The sequence below is a fragment of the Sorex fumeus genome, unplaced genomic scaffold, assembly GCF_029834395.1.
Source record: "Sorex fumeus unplaced genomic scaffold, SorFum_2.1 ptg000043l, whole genome shotgun sequence".
Lineage (NCBI taxonomy): Eukaryota > Metazoa > Chordata > Mammalia > Eulipotyphla > Soricidae > Sorex > Sorex fumeus.
In genome coordinates, this window is record NW_026606100.1 from 9,291,910 (window position 1) to 9,304,855 (window position 12,946).

A 12,946-nucleotide genomic window follows, 5' to 3' on the forward strand; every position below is an offset into this window, starting at 1 on the left:
GATTCTTCACTGATGATAATTTCCAGATTGCGATCAAAGCCCCTCCTGGCTGGCTGTGTTTATTAAGGAGGAAAATGTGTCGTGTTCAGTCTTCGCAAAATTCTGTTCAGGTGTACCATGAACCCAGGAAGTACATCCTAACAACTGTTACGTAAGGACAGAATCTAAGGGAATGCTGTGACTAATCCCAGGTTACAGAGGGGTGAGGGTGAAGCGGGTCTTCAGCTCGGCTAGGTGGGTGGATGATGCTCAAGTTGGGGAGGGAGGCTCCTGGGTTAAGGGAAACTAAGGGGTTAAGGGAAAGGCCCGGAGAGGAGAAACAGCCCTGCCTCTGAATGCTGTCCTGTGGAGATGGGGTTGGCCCTGTCCAGTACTGGGAGCAGCAATGGGGACTGGACGAATTGGAAAGTGGTAAGAGCTGGCAGCTGATGGGAAGCACTGTTTTTTTTTGGGGGGGGGCAGGGATAATTTGACATTTGCTGCTGCTGTTTGTGTACTGACACCTGAGTTACTTGGAAAACCCCTACAGCGATGCTCAGGGGTTACTCCTAGCTCTGCATTCAGGAATTACTCCTGGCAGCAGTGCTCGGGGGACCATATGGGATGCTGGGGATTGAACCCGGGTGGGCCATGTGCAAGGCAAACGTCCTGCCCCCTGTCCTATCGCTCCAGCCCCGCACCGTGTTTGCAGGAGCTCCTAACAAATACAGGCTGACCGTTCGGGCAGAAGTGCAAAGGGGATGGGGGTGTGTTTGTGTGTGTCGGTGTGAGTGTGGAGGTTGCCTGAGATCAAAAGAGAAAAGTTTATTAGTCCAGAGGACATTGGAGGGGAGAGGGAAGCGAGTTGGGATGGGTGAGCGGAGGAGTGCAGAGCTGGCATGCCTGGCTGGCAGGAGGAAGAGGCCTAGGACCAGAAGGGGACATAGGAAAACATTGCGCACAAAGGCATCCTTCAGCCTGGCTGGGCTGCCCTGGTTACCTGAGCCAGCGGGAGCTGGTGATGGGCTGCCAGGACTCACCTTTGAGGTTGGCTTTGACTTCTGAAACTGTTTGTACTGAAAAAGGCCGGAACTCTAAGTCTTGATTTTTTTGGGGGGGGGGAGGGGAGTGGTGGAGTTGGTAAGAGGAAGGCTATACCTGGGTTTGTAGGTGGTTCGCACTCCTGGCTCTGCACTCAGGAATTGCTCCTGGCAGTGCTCAGGGGACCATATGGGATGCATGGGAGCAAACCAGGTTGGCCACTTGCAAGACAAATTATCCTACTTGCTGTACTGTCTCTCCAGCCCCTTGATTGTGAAAGCAATCGTGGAGTGAAAGAAAGGGCAGTGGCTTCAGATTTAAATCAACTGGGCCGCTGGCTTTCTCTGGTGTGAAATGGGAATAGTAGTGTTAAGAGAAGCTCCTGGAATGTGCCTGTGGACTTAGTATAGAACATTCTGTGCTTGTTGCCGCGACCTTGGGGTTTCTCCTCCGAGAAGCAGCGTGTGCTGGTTTCCTTTCCTTTTGCTGGGTGGTGAGACTTGATTGGATGGGCTGTGAGAGAGACTTGGAGGTTTTGCCCCGGGACCAGCTGTCTGCAGCCAGCATCACCTTCTAGGGTCGGGCTCTCTTCACCCTGCGCACTAAGGTTCTTTCGTGATGTTTCAGCTCGAGACCTTATCCAGACCTTGTCTCTGGTGTTCCCTGGCAATTAGTTCCCTCTCCCAAGGTCTCAACTGTACACATCACATCGCCCTGCTCTTTGTGGAAATTCTTCTGGAAGGCCAGAATTGTGGCAGAACCTTCCAGAGCCTTGGGGAGCAGGAGCCTTGTTTAGGAGGCTCAGAAGGGTTGAACAGTGCAGTGTCATCCCACACTGGCTTCTTGGTCATGGGGCAGGCACACAAAAGGAATCCATCCTTGTTGTGTTCCAGTGCCAGGAGACAGAGCCTTCCCTGTGCCTCCTAATGAGGCTGCCACCCGTTCACAAGGTTGGTAATTTGACATTTGCTGCTGCTGTTTGTGTACTGACACCTGAGTTACTTGGAAAGCCCCTACAAAGTTACCAGCAGCTGTGCTGGGCAACTTTCCAAGTTTCCAAAGGGCCTTTGGCTGCCCTGCCCTGCTCTTTGCTTTTAGAAGCAGACAGAAAGGTGCGAACTTTCTCTGGAAAATTTTAAGCCTCTGATTGGCCACTTGTTTGAACACCCTATCCATGGCTCAGAGGTCCTGTGTGGGTTCCATGGATGGGTCACATGAAGTCAGTGAAATCAAATTAGTATCCTGGGAATGTGCATGTTTTTTGGGGTGAATGTCTCAAGCTTTAATTAAATTCACCAGGAAGATATTAGAAGGGTTCGCTTGTGAAAAAGTAGATGCAGAGTTAGAACTGTGCCCTGTGCCATCCGGGTTCTTATTGCTGTCTGTCCCCTTTCAGAGGTCCCATCAGGGCCTAAAGAAGGGGTTGCAGTCACATACTCAGGGCCTCTTTGTAGTTCTATGGGACTTGCCTTTTCTCTGTGTGTGGGAGAGCTTCTTGTTTGCTCTGCGGAAGCAAGAGAAGTGCAGTGATATAACTGGCAGGATGAAAGACCAGCTAATGGGGAGGGGGGCTTGGGGGAGGAGAAAGGTGTCTGTGGTGCTGCACTGTGGTTTTGTCTTCCATCAAACAAGGGGAAAAGACAGAGCTTCAGGAGGAGAGTTGGTGACAGATTTCTGTGACTGATGGCACCGAGAATAGGTCTAAAGAAGCCGGGTTAGGACTTTGTGGATGTCTAAAGCACCTGTTTTAGGAAATTCATAAACAAGTTTATGACAGTTGTCCTTCCAGATAAGGAATGTATAGAAGGTAGCTTTTTAGAGGGAAGGCACAGATACTTAGTCTTTGAAGCGATTATTCTTTTAGAAGTTTCTTTTAAGAGGCAATTGGAAAAAAAATCAACTGAAATAAAGGAATAAAAAAGAAAACAACAAAAAAAACAATTGAACGCATTGATCATCTCATAGCAGGTGATCACATTGGAAAGAAAGTATTAACAGGTTATTAAGTTAACCGAGTTATATATACCACACAGTGGACTACTAGGCAACTCTTTAGTATCTAGAAAAATCATATAGCAAGTCACTCTAAAAACACTTAGATGCAAAGAGGTATGTTCTTGCTTTTGCAAAAAGAATATTCCAGCACCTTTATGAGTTTTTGTTTAATATGTAGACAAAGACTTTGAGACGTGTTAAAACTAAGTCTCTTTTGCAACCCAAAACTCACTACTCATTGTTCTATATGAGTTCTGATACAGATAAGAAAGAGCATTAACACACACACACACACACAACACACACACACACACACACTCAAAGTCTCAAAGTACTGGTTGGTTTTGTGAGTGAGCCAGGACACTGTGATCTAATTCCTGCCTATAGTGGACTTCTCTTTAGTAGAGAAATAGATAAACCTTACTGACTTTGTCATAAAGTTTTCTAAATATTCAGAGAAAGGCTATAAAAAGAATGACTCTCTGGGGCTAGAGAGGTAGTACAGGGATGTAGGGTACTTGCCTTACATATGGCTCAAATCCTTGGTACCACATATGGTCCCCGAAGTGCTACCAGGAGTGATTCCTGAGCATAGAGTCAAGAATAGCCCCTAAACAGTTTTGGTTATGACCCAATTCCCCTCACCCCCTGCCCATGTACACAACACACACACACACACACACACACACACACACACACACACCTCTTTAACAGGCAGTTTAGTTATCAGTAAAGTCCAGTCAGGTGTGACTCTGTCTACTGTCTCTAGCTATATTATTGTCCAGAAATTACAGAACAGAGTTTTCCAGATATTATTGTTAGGATGCCATCCTACTCAACAGCCTTTTGTAGTCTCCTATTCCCCCATGTAGGTTGAGATCCTGGTGGCACCATTACTATAGGAGTAAGGGACAGCCCCATTCCATTGTTTTGACTGCTGTTCTCTATGCCGTAGTCACCAATCCATCTGGAAAGCTTCTAGTGGCTCACTAGAAGGAATCAAACTGGGATCTACCGTGTGAAGGCAAGTACCTTATCGCTGTACTATCTCTCTCTGGCCCCTATTCTTAGAAATAACCTGGTTCGAGTGCTTTCTTGGAGCCTAGCTAGTCCTGTTCTAGAATCCAGATGACCTTACTCGTCCCAATGGGCATCTTTTCTACTGGGTAGCAGTGTACCGCTTCTCAGTCACCAGAGGGATGGCCTTTCCAGGCAGGTCCACATTCAAAATGAGTGTGTATCTCAAACCCAAGACCCCACACAATCACAGTAAAGATGAATTCCTTCAGAAACAAAAGCACAGCAGATCCCTTGAGAAAGAGGAAGGGAGCCACTGCCTCTGGATATGTGGGCCACCTGTCACACTCTTGGGATAAAGCAACTTGGCATCGGCAGCCTTTGGCCGGTATGTGAACATGTATTGTTCTTAGCCAAATTTAGTGAGCTGCTGCTGTGTGCCAGGCACTGTCTGGGCTGTCTTCGTCCAGAGAAGCAGATTCGAAGCACTCTTTCAAGAGCTGCACGCGAGCGAGGGCAGCTGAGAGACAGGCTTTGTGGTGTTGCGTGCAGCGTTCAGGGAATTTTGGCGCCAATGTTTCCAAAGGCATTCACCCTCAGAGGGCAGGGAATGGGGTTGCCAGGGCCACTACTAACTCCTCCGCAGTCTGCTTGAATAGGGTCCCCCAGGAGACTGGCAGCAGCATCCAGCCATTTGCTTTTAAACAACCAAGTGTGATTCCCCGCCCCCCGCCCCCCTTTTGGGAAAAACTTTTCTTTGTTTCTCATCCCCTCCTCCTTCATACCATTTATTCTGACACTGTCGCATAAATCAGAATTTACTTCTTTGGGGTGGGTGGTGCCTTCTCAGCTCTGCCTGTTCTTGTGATTTTGGCTGAGAGGTTTGGGCCTTCTCTGAAGGTGCTGGTGGATTCAGTGGTGCTTAGGAACTGTACTGTGTTGGGCATGGAACTTGGGGCTTCTCGCATGCAAAGCAAATGCTGAATCGCTTTGAGTTACCTCATTGGCCCTGTAATTTTCTTCCTTATTATGACTCTGATTCCACTGCCAGTATATATTACATTTTACTTTTTCACTTATCCGTTGCTGGACACTTACGTTGCTCTTACCTTTGCCTTTGGGACTATAATTATTCCCTTTCTCCTTTTGCATTCAGCAAATATTTTTTTTTTCCCTTTATTTTATTTTTATTTTTTTAAAGTTGTAGATTTACAATTTTTTGTGCTTTGGTTTCAATTATACAATGATCAGATACCCATCCCTCCACCAGTGCCCATTTTCCACCACCATGGATAATATCCCTCCCACCCCCATCCCCCCATCCCCCCTGTCTCTGTGGCAGGGCAATCCCCTGTGTTCTCTCTCTCCTTTTGGGTGTTGTGGTCTGCAAAAGAGGCATTGAGTGGCAAACATGTTCAGTCCATAGTCTACTTTCTACATGCATCTCCCCTCCTGGGAGGATCCTCCAAACATCCTTTATTTGGTGCTCCCTTCTCTATCTGAACAGCCCTTTCCTCTAGGATACCCGGCTGGCCTCTAAGTTATGGAGTAATCCTCCTGATGCTGATCTCAGCTATTCTTGGGTATTAATCTCATACTTTGTTACTTTATATCCCCCAGATGAATGCAATCTTTCTATGTCTATCCCTCTCTTTCTGACTCATTTCGCTTAGCATGATACTTTCCATATTGTACCACTTGTATGTAAATTTCATGACTTCATCTTTTCTAAGAGCTACATAGTACTCCATTGTGTAGATGTACCAAAGTTTCTTTAACCAGTCATCTGTTCTTGGGCATTCAGGTTTCTTCCAGTTTCTGGCTATTGTAAAGAGTGCTGCAATGAACAAACAAGTGCAGATGTCACTTCGACTATACATTTTTGCCTCTCTGGGATATATTCCCAGGAGTGGTATCAGCAAATATTTTTGTAAAGGGTAATTCTTAATCCTGCTACCAGCTACCACTGCTGCTATTTCTGTTGTGTGTTCTTCCAGTCTCTTTTCTTTTTTTTAAAACATTTTAATCATTTTTCTCTTTATTTTTATTTATTTATTTTTTCTTTTTGGGTCACACCCGGCAATGCACAGGGGTTATTCCTGGCTCTGCACTCAGGAGTTACTCCTGACGGTCCTCAGGGGACCATATGGGATGCTGGGAATCGAACCCGGGTCGGCCGCGTGCAAGGCAAACGCCCTACCCGCTGTGCTATCTCTCCAGCCCCCAGTCTCTTTTCAATACAAACGATTTATAACCTGAATGAACGTCTTGACCAAATGCCAAAAGAGATTGTTAAAAGGAGTAGTACTGTGAAAACGAAATCTCACTGTACTAGAACCCATTTCTAGGGTCTAATCTTACAAAAATTACTGACATTTTATTATTTAATTTCAAAGAAGAGTTTGGTTTTGTGGCACAGGAACTTTATTCCTTAGCATGTGTGGTGAACATTTGTAATATTGGATGGATATTAACGAAGGTGGGGAGAGAGGAGCAAGGCTTTATTTTTCTGGATTTCAGTTATTATTGTTTGAATAGATGTTGATATATTGTGAGTGGTTTTTTCCCAGTAACTCTTTCTCTTGGACCTAGAGATTTTCTTGGCAGTGATGATGGTGCAGTTTTGTTCTAGTATTCTCTCATGCGAGTTTAGTGCAGTGCTTGAAGGAGACTGTGGTTGCATAATCTCAGAGGCAGAACTAAGATTGTTGCCTTTATATAAGTTTTTCTTGATTTTTTTCCCCATCTGACGATGCTTGATTCAACCAAGTGAGGGGGGAAAAATATGCGTTGTAAAGCTTTTGCCCTGAAAATGTGGCAGTTGAGAAGTGTAATTGGCTTTCAAGATAATAAAGCTGCTGTCCACATCTCCACCTGAATCTTGACTTTCACTGCCTGCACATCAATTTCAGCATCTTCCCTGGGGAGGAATGACAGAAGAATCTTTACAGAGGAAAAATGTGAGAAATGTTTGCTCTCTCCATTTCTGTCAACCCTTTCTGCTGCTAGCCATTGTTGGTTGTTGGTAAGCATAGCCTTTGATATCGTTAGTTGGCAATGATGTTGTAACAGTGATGTTATCTGTAAAGTGTTAGGTTTTTCTTTTATTCAAACAACATTTAAAAGAGACAGTGGTAGCCTTTCCATCCTGTCTTGAGCACATTGTGGAAGTATGTGGAAAAAATTCCTTGAGTGTTAACAGTTCTCTTTGGGCCAAGAATTTCATTTTTAGATATGCGTGGAATGCTCACTAACCTTTGGTAATGTTATTGTTGAATAGCAGTGCTAAGTCATCGGAGGTGGCCTCTTGTTTGTATTACTGATGTCACCATGCTGATGTACTGAAACCTACACGGTGATGCAGTTATTGATCATACACAGCTCAGGAATGTCAGAAGACACATTTGGGGAAAGCTTTTTGCTCTTTGGCCTTCCAGATAGAAATCAAAGATCAGATTTTCAACAGTGACACAAATTGAAGGCAGCTTTGGTGAATTCTTAAATATATGAAAAGCATGTATTTTACTACACATATTTAAAGTAATAATATTTCTAAAATGTTGACTAAGCATGATTTCTGTCTCTGATTTACTCTTAAAAAGTTCAAGCAGATGGGATGGAGAAATAGTATAATAGATAAGGTACTTGCCTTGTTATGCAGCCTATTTGGGTTCAATCCCTGGCACTGCATATAGTTCTCCAAGCACAGCCAGGAATGATCCCTGAGTGGAGAGCTCAGAATAAGCCCTGAGCATAGCTGGATATACCTTCCCTCTCCAGAAAAAAAAATTAGAAACAAAACTGGTTAGATAGCACAGAGGTTAAGTTAGAATTTCTTTCTCTTTGAGATGCGAATGTATACTTAGATGTGGGCACTTAGATTGCTTCTACCTTTTCACTGTTGTACTTGCTGCTATGAGTACTTTTGGCATTAAACATATGATCATATTTTTTATGCTGAGACTTGAACTCAGGGTTTCACTCATGCAGACCATGTACCCTATCAATATCCCTGATTTGTCGAACAACTTTGAGTGGGCATTTTTCCTTTGTTTTGGAGTGAGTCATTGTTGCGTATCATGCATTCGAGGCGTGAGCTCTGCTACTGAGCACAGTTCCTGCCCCCTTTTCTTTCTCCTTTCATTAAAATGTATTTATATATGTATTTATAAATATATGTTATATATGTAAATATATTATATTATATGTGAATATAAGTGTGTGTATAGATATTTCCATATATATGTATATATGCCTTCTGTGATCAATTTTGAGTGCTGCTCTATCCAACTTTGTTTAAGGAAATGCCTGCCACATGGATGTAGAGACATGACAGTGCTCTGAACAGTGTTCAACCGAAAGCATTAGTAGTTGCCTGAGGTCAAACGGGGAATTTCAGTGTTTCCGAACAGCCTCACCCATGAACTTGGCAGCAGCCTTGAGTGAGGGCTGTTGGGATTCTTGGACAGCAGCCTGGTGTTTTCATATCTTCTGCTCCGATAGCGCTGGCCTGTCAGAGCCTCAAGAGGGGAAATCTGGCAGTCATTGAGTTGGTTCCTCAACCCGTTCTTATCTGGAAAAAAATTCGTCCCCAGAACCCTTTCTGGGTGTGCAGACAGGATTTATTTCGGTGATTTACTGTGCAGCGAACTGAGCCCATCTTGCGGTGGCAGTTTAGGAATTTCTGGTGCAGGCCGACCATCCGTTTTGGGAGGGGTGTTGCGCTTCTGAGCTGCAAGCTGTGTGCTCGCAGTAAGCACTCGATTTGGACTCACTCATTTTCCAAAATATGTGTAATCTGGAAGGCCCGATGGAAAAAAAAAAGCAGCAGATTGTCCCCAGATGCTATGGTGATCCACTGACTTTGTGGCACACGGTCACCCTAGAGTGAGTTGTTTAGGGTTCTTTTTGTGGAGATGTAGAAAATTAAGGTTAGCTTCTTGTTTTGTGGTAAAGAGAAATAAAATGTCTGGAACCTTCCTGAGGTTGATATGATCAGATATGAGTAGTGGGATTTAAGAAACACCAGTCAAATCTTTCTGATTATGCTGCCTGTGTATTCTAAAGGCACTCAGTGGATGGAAGGAGGTCGGCCTCGTTGAGTGTACTGATCCCTTTGCATTTTGGATTTGTACAGGCCTTTTTTCTGCTGTATGATTGCTTTTTTTGTTCTTTCTTTGTATGTGTTGGTCTTTTTTACTGTAGAGTATGGAGTAGATTTTAAAAAGCCCTTGCTATTGGTTATATTTATTGCTATTGCTATATTTAAATATAGTTGGAGAAAAAACCCATATGATAATATTGTCACGTCACATATACGTATATATGTTTGTTTTGGACTTATTAATCAGATAATCCACTTCAAATAATAATGCTGCCTGCAAAAATTGTTTTTGAGTTCAGAATACAGATACAATCAAAGATGTATTTCTGGGGAAAATGATATTAGAGGTCTTGTTGTACCATCAAACTTGGCGCCCAAAGCCAATGAACATGGTGCTATATCTGGTATCTAGATGGACAGTCGCCGTTTTCCAGTTCAAGAGTCATCTGTGTTATGTCTTAGGTGGCTGACTGGAGGTTGGCTGGGTTTTGACTAGCCCTCTGGTGAGTCTGACTAATGAGCCTGTTTAGGCTCTGGGAGGAATGAGCATGCAGCAGAGATGCCCGCCTTTGGCCTGTGTGCCTGCCTCCATGGGCCAGTGACTCCAAGTGATCTGATGTTGCTCTCTGGCTGTGTGAGGAAAATCCCTCCAGGAGGTTATGACAAAGGAGGAAGATGAGCAGATGTCTTGAGAGTATTTATTTTTAAAAAATTTGTTTTTGAGGGAGGCACATTTGACTGTGCTCAGGGCTTACTCCTGGCCTTGCTTAAGGGATCACTCTTAGCAAGGCTCGGGGGACCAGGTTGAATCCAGGTCAGCTGCATGCAAGACAGGTACCCTCCCCACTGTACTGTCTTTCCAGCCCTCAGCCCTACTCCTTGATCTTTGGTGTAACCTGTTTTTGTTTTCATTTTCTTTTCTCACTTTGGACCTCGAAGATCCTCCATATGTGTAGTTCTTTTATCTTCCCAGTTGTTCCTTCTTTGAAATCTTCCCTACACTACTAGCTTATCTGTATTGTAAATGTTCTACAAGGTGCAATCCTGGGCTTCCTGAGGAGTAGGCTGGAATGTACAGTCAGTATGGTGGAGTGGTCCCCTTGCATAGAGGGATAAGGGTCCAACTGGTAAAGGGCTCCGATTGGATATTTTGTTTATTTTTATCACACTTGGGCTGGACCGATAGCACAGTGGGTAAGGCGTTTGCCTTGCATGCAGCTGACCGGGGTTTGATTCCTCTGTCCCTCTCGGCGAGCCTGGCAAGCTACCAAGAGTATTCCACCTGCATGGCAGAGCCTGGCAAGCTCCATATGGCGTATTCGATCTGCCAAAAACAGTAACAAGTCTCACAGTGGAGATGTTACTGGTGCCTGCTCGAGCAAATCGATGAACAATGGGAGGACAATGCTACAGGACAATGATCACACCCAGCAGTGCTCAGGGGCTACTCATGGAGATGCTGAAGTTGTGGTGATGGGAGAATGGGGGACCATGCAGATGGGGGATTGAACCTGGCCCTCTTGCGTGCGACACATGTACTCAGTCCGTTGTGCTCTCTTTTGGGCTCCAGGACTCCAACTCTTTGCTCTTTGAAAGGTAAGTTATAGATAGGGACCTTAAACTAAAGCTCAGTGGGAGTGGAGAAAGCGCAGTCTCTTTCCTTATCAAGGTTTTTATTTTTGTCATACTTCCCCCCCGCCACACACACACACACACACACACACACATATACACACACACACAGGTTCATTGCCAATTGTATTTTTAAAGGTCCTTCCACTGTTTCTATTCTGACTGCTGAGGATCTGCTATAAGGTCTGGTTTTTCTTTTCCATTCAGTTCTTTCATTGTCTTGAGTTCACATTTGATGTGTTCTGATAGTGTCTATCTCAAAACTGATTTTTATTTTAATTTATTGAACTGTCTGGTAGAGATTTTCTTTATCAGATTCAATCACTTGTGTAGGCCAGGAGTTTGAGAAATGAGAGGGGAATATCAGATATTGGAAATTAATGTCAGGATATAACAAAAACAAAACCAAAGTGTTGTCTCTTGGCAGAGATGGCCTTGGGCTCATGTTCTGCCAGTCAGCAGCAATGGGGCAGGTGGGTATTGAATCAATGATTTGACTTGTTTGAATCCTTTTGTTTTGTTTCTGGTGCCTGGTACCCAATACAGGACCTTGGGTATACAAAACATGTGTGTTCTGCCACTTCGCCCACGTTGAGATATTTGAATATTAATCATCTGTGAAAGGATATAATCTTACCATGCAGCTTTGTTTTGCAATCATATCTGTAAATTCTCAGAATAATACAGGTGTATTATAATTGTGGTGGTTTTTATTAGGGCTTTTTCTCTGGAGCAAAGATGTATTAAGAAGTGATTATATATATTTTTTTGTTTTATCATTTGCATTATCTATATTTGCTTGAACTCCTCTAAACTTGTTAGTTTCCATCCCAATTGCTTTTTTCAGCTGTGGAGCATGATGTTCAAAACAAATTAAATTACAGTAAGATTTTTTTTCCATCTAGAACCTTTGGAAATGAGTCAGTCTGACAAGCCAGTTCTTTCTACGGGAAGGAGTGGTTCTTATGATTATTTTCAGCCTCACATAAAAATCTTTTTCAAATGAAGCAGATATAACAAGTCCCCAGTTTTATCAAAATGTTGGTGTTCGATGTGTTTTGATATAAATCCATTAAATCAATCTCATTTATTTATTTCCTGTTCCCATTATTGGTACAGCGACCAGGAGTCACCTGCCAGGTGTCATGTGACTATAGTGCTTGCACATGATCATGGTCTCTGCTGGGTAACACATCAGGTTTTGGTGCTCTCCTCCTTGACCAGGGTGCTCACCAGATATCACATTCTTTTGATTGTGTTTCTCGAACATTTTCTGGCTCTGATGCTCACCAGAGGTCACTGTGGTGCTCACATGTGCACTTGCTAGGAGTTGCACTTCCTGGCCTTAAGGCTTCTACATCTTTTAGTTGTGGAGCTTGCTGGGGATTGCACCTTTTGGGGGCGGGGGAGTGGGGATCACACCCGACAGTGCTCAGGTGTTTCTGTAAGGATGCCAGAGATTGAACCCGCTTCAGCTGCATGGAAGGCAAGTGCCTTACCTGCTGAACTAACTCTCCAGTGCCTATCCCCCTTTTGTTGTGATCTTCACAGGCACCTGGCTCTGGGGCAGCAGAAATTGCTTGCAGTGCTGTGGATCATGGGCTGGAGCACAGTGGGTAGGGTGTTTGCTTTGCACGCGGCCTACCAGGCTTACCCGAGTTTGATTCCTCCATCCCTCTCGGAGAGCCCGGCAAGTTACTGAGAGGATCTCGCCCGCATGGCAAAGCTTGGCAAGCTCCCCATATATGATATGAAAAACACAGTAACAGGTCTCACAATGGAGACGTTACTGGGCCGGCTTGAGCAAATTGATGAACAATGGGAGGACAGTGCTACAGTGCTACAGTGCTGTGGATCACAGGCACCAGAGCTGCCAGGCTCAAACAAAGGCATTGCCTGGTGCATATGACAGCGCTTGGGTTAAACTCAATATATATGTTGTTTTGTTTTTTTTGGGGGGGGGCCATACCTGGCAGTGCTCAAGTGCTCATGTATTACTTCTGGCTTGGCACTCAGGATTTACTCCTGGTGGTGCCCAGGGAACCCTCTGGGGTGCCGGGGATCAAACCCAGGTTGGCTGTTCTGCAAGGCAAATGTTCTACCTGAACTCACAATCTTTGGCTGCTAAGCCCCTCATTTTTTCATTGTTGTTTTTAAACAGATATTCATCTTCACTGG

The 12,946-nt window shown here is 44.4% G+C and overlaps 1 non-coding gene across 1 annotated transcript; it reads left to right on the plus strand.

Moving 5' to 3' along the window:
• The first annotated feature begins 3,161 nt into the window (after nucleotides 1-3,161).
• Nucleotides 3,162-3,293, plus strand: LOC130029968 (small nucleolar RNA SNORA40). The gene has a single exon (XR_008793416.1). It is a non-coding gene; the product is annotated as a small nucleolar RNA SNORA40 (small nucleolar RNA).
• The last annotated feature ends 9,653 nt before the right edge of the window (nucleotides 3,294-12,946 follow it).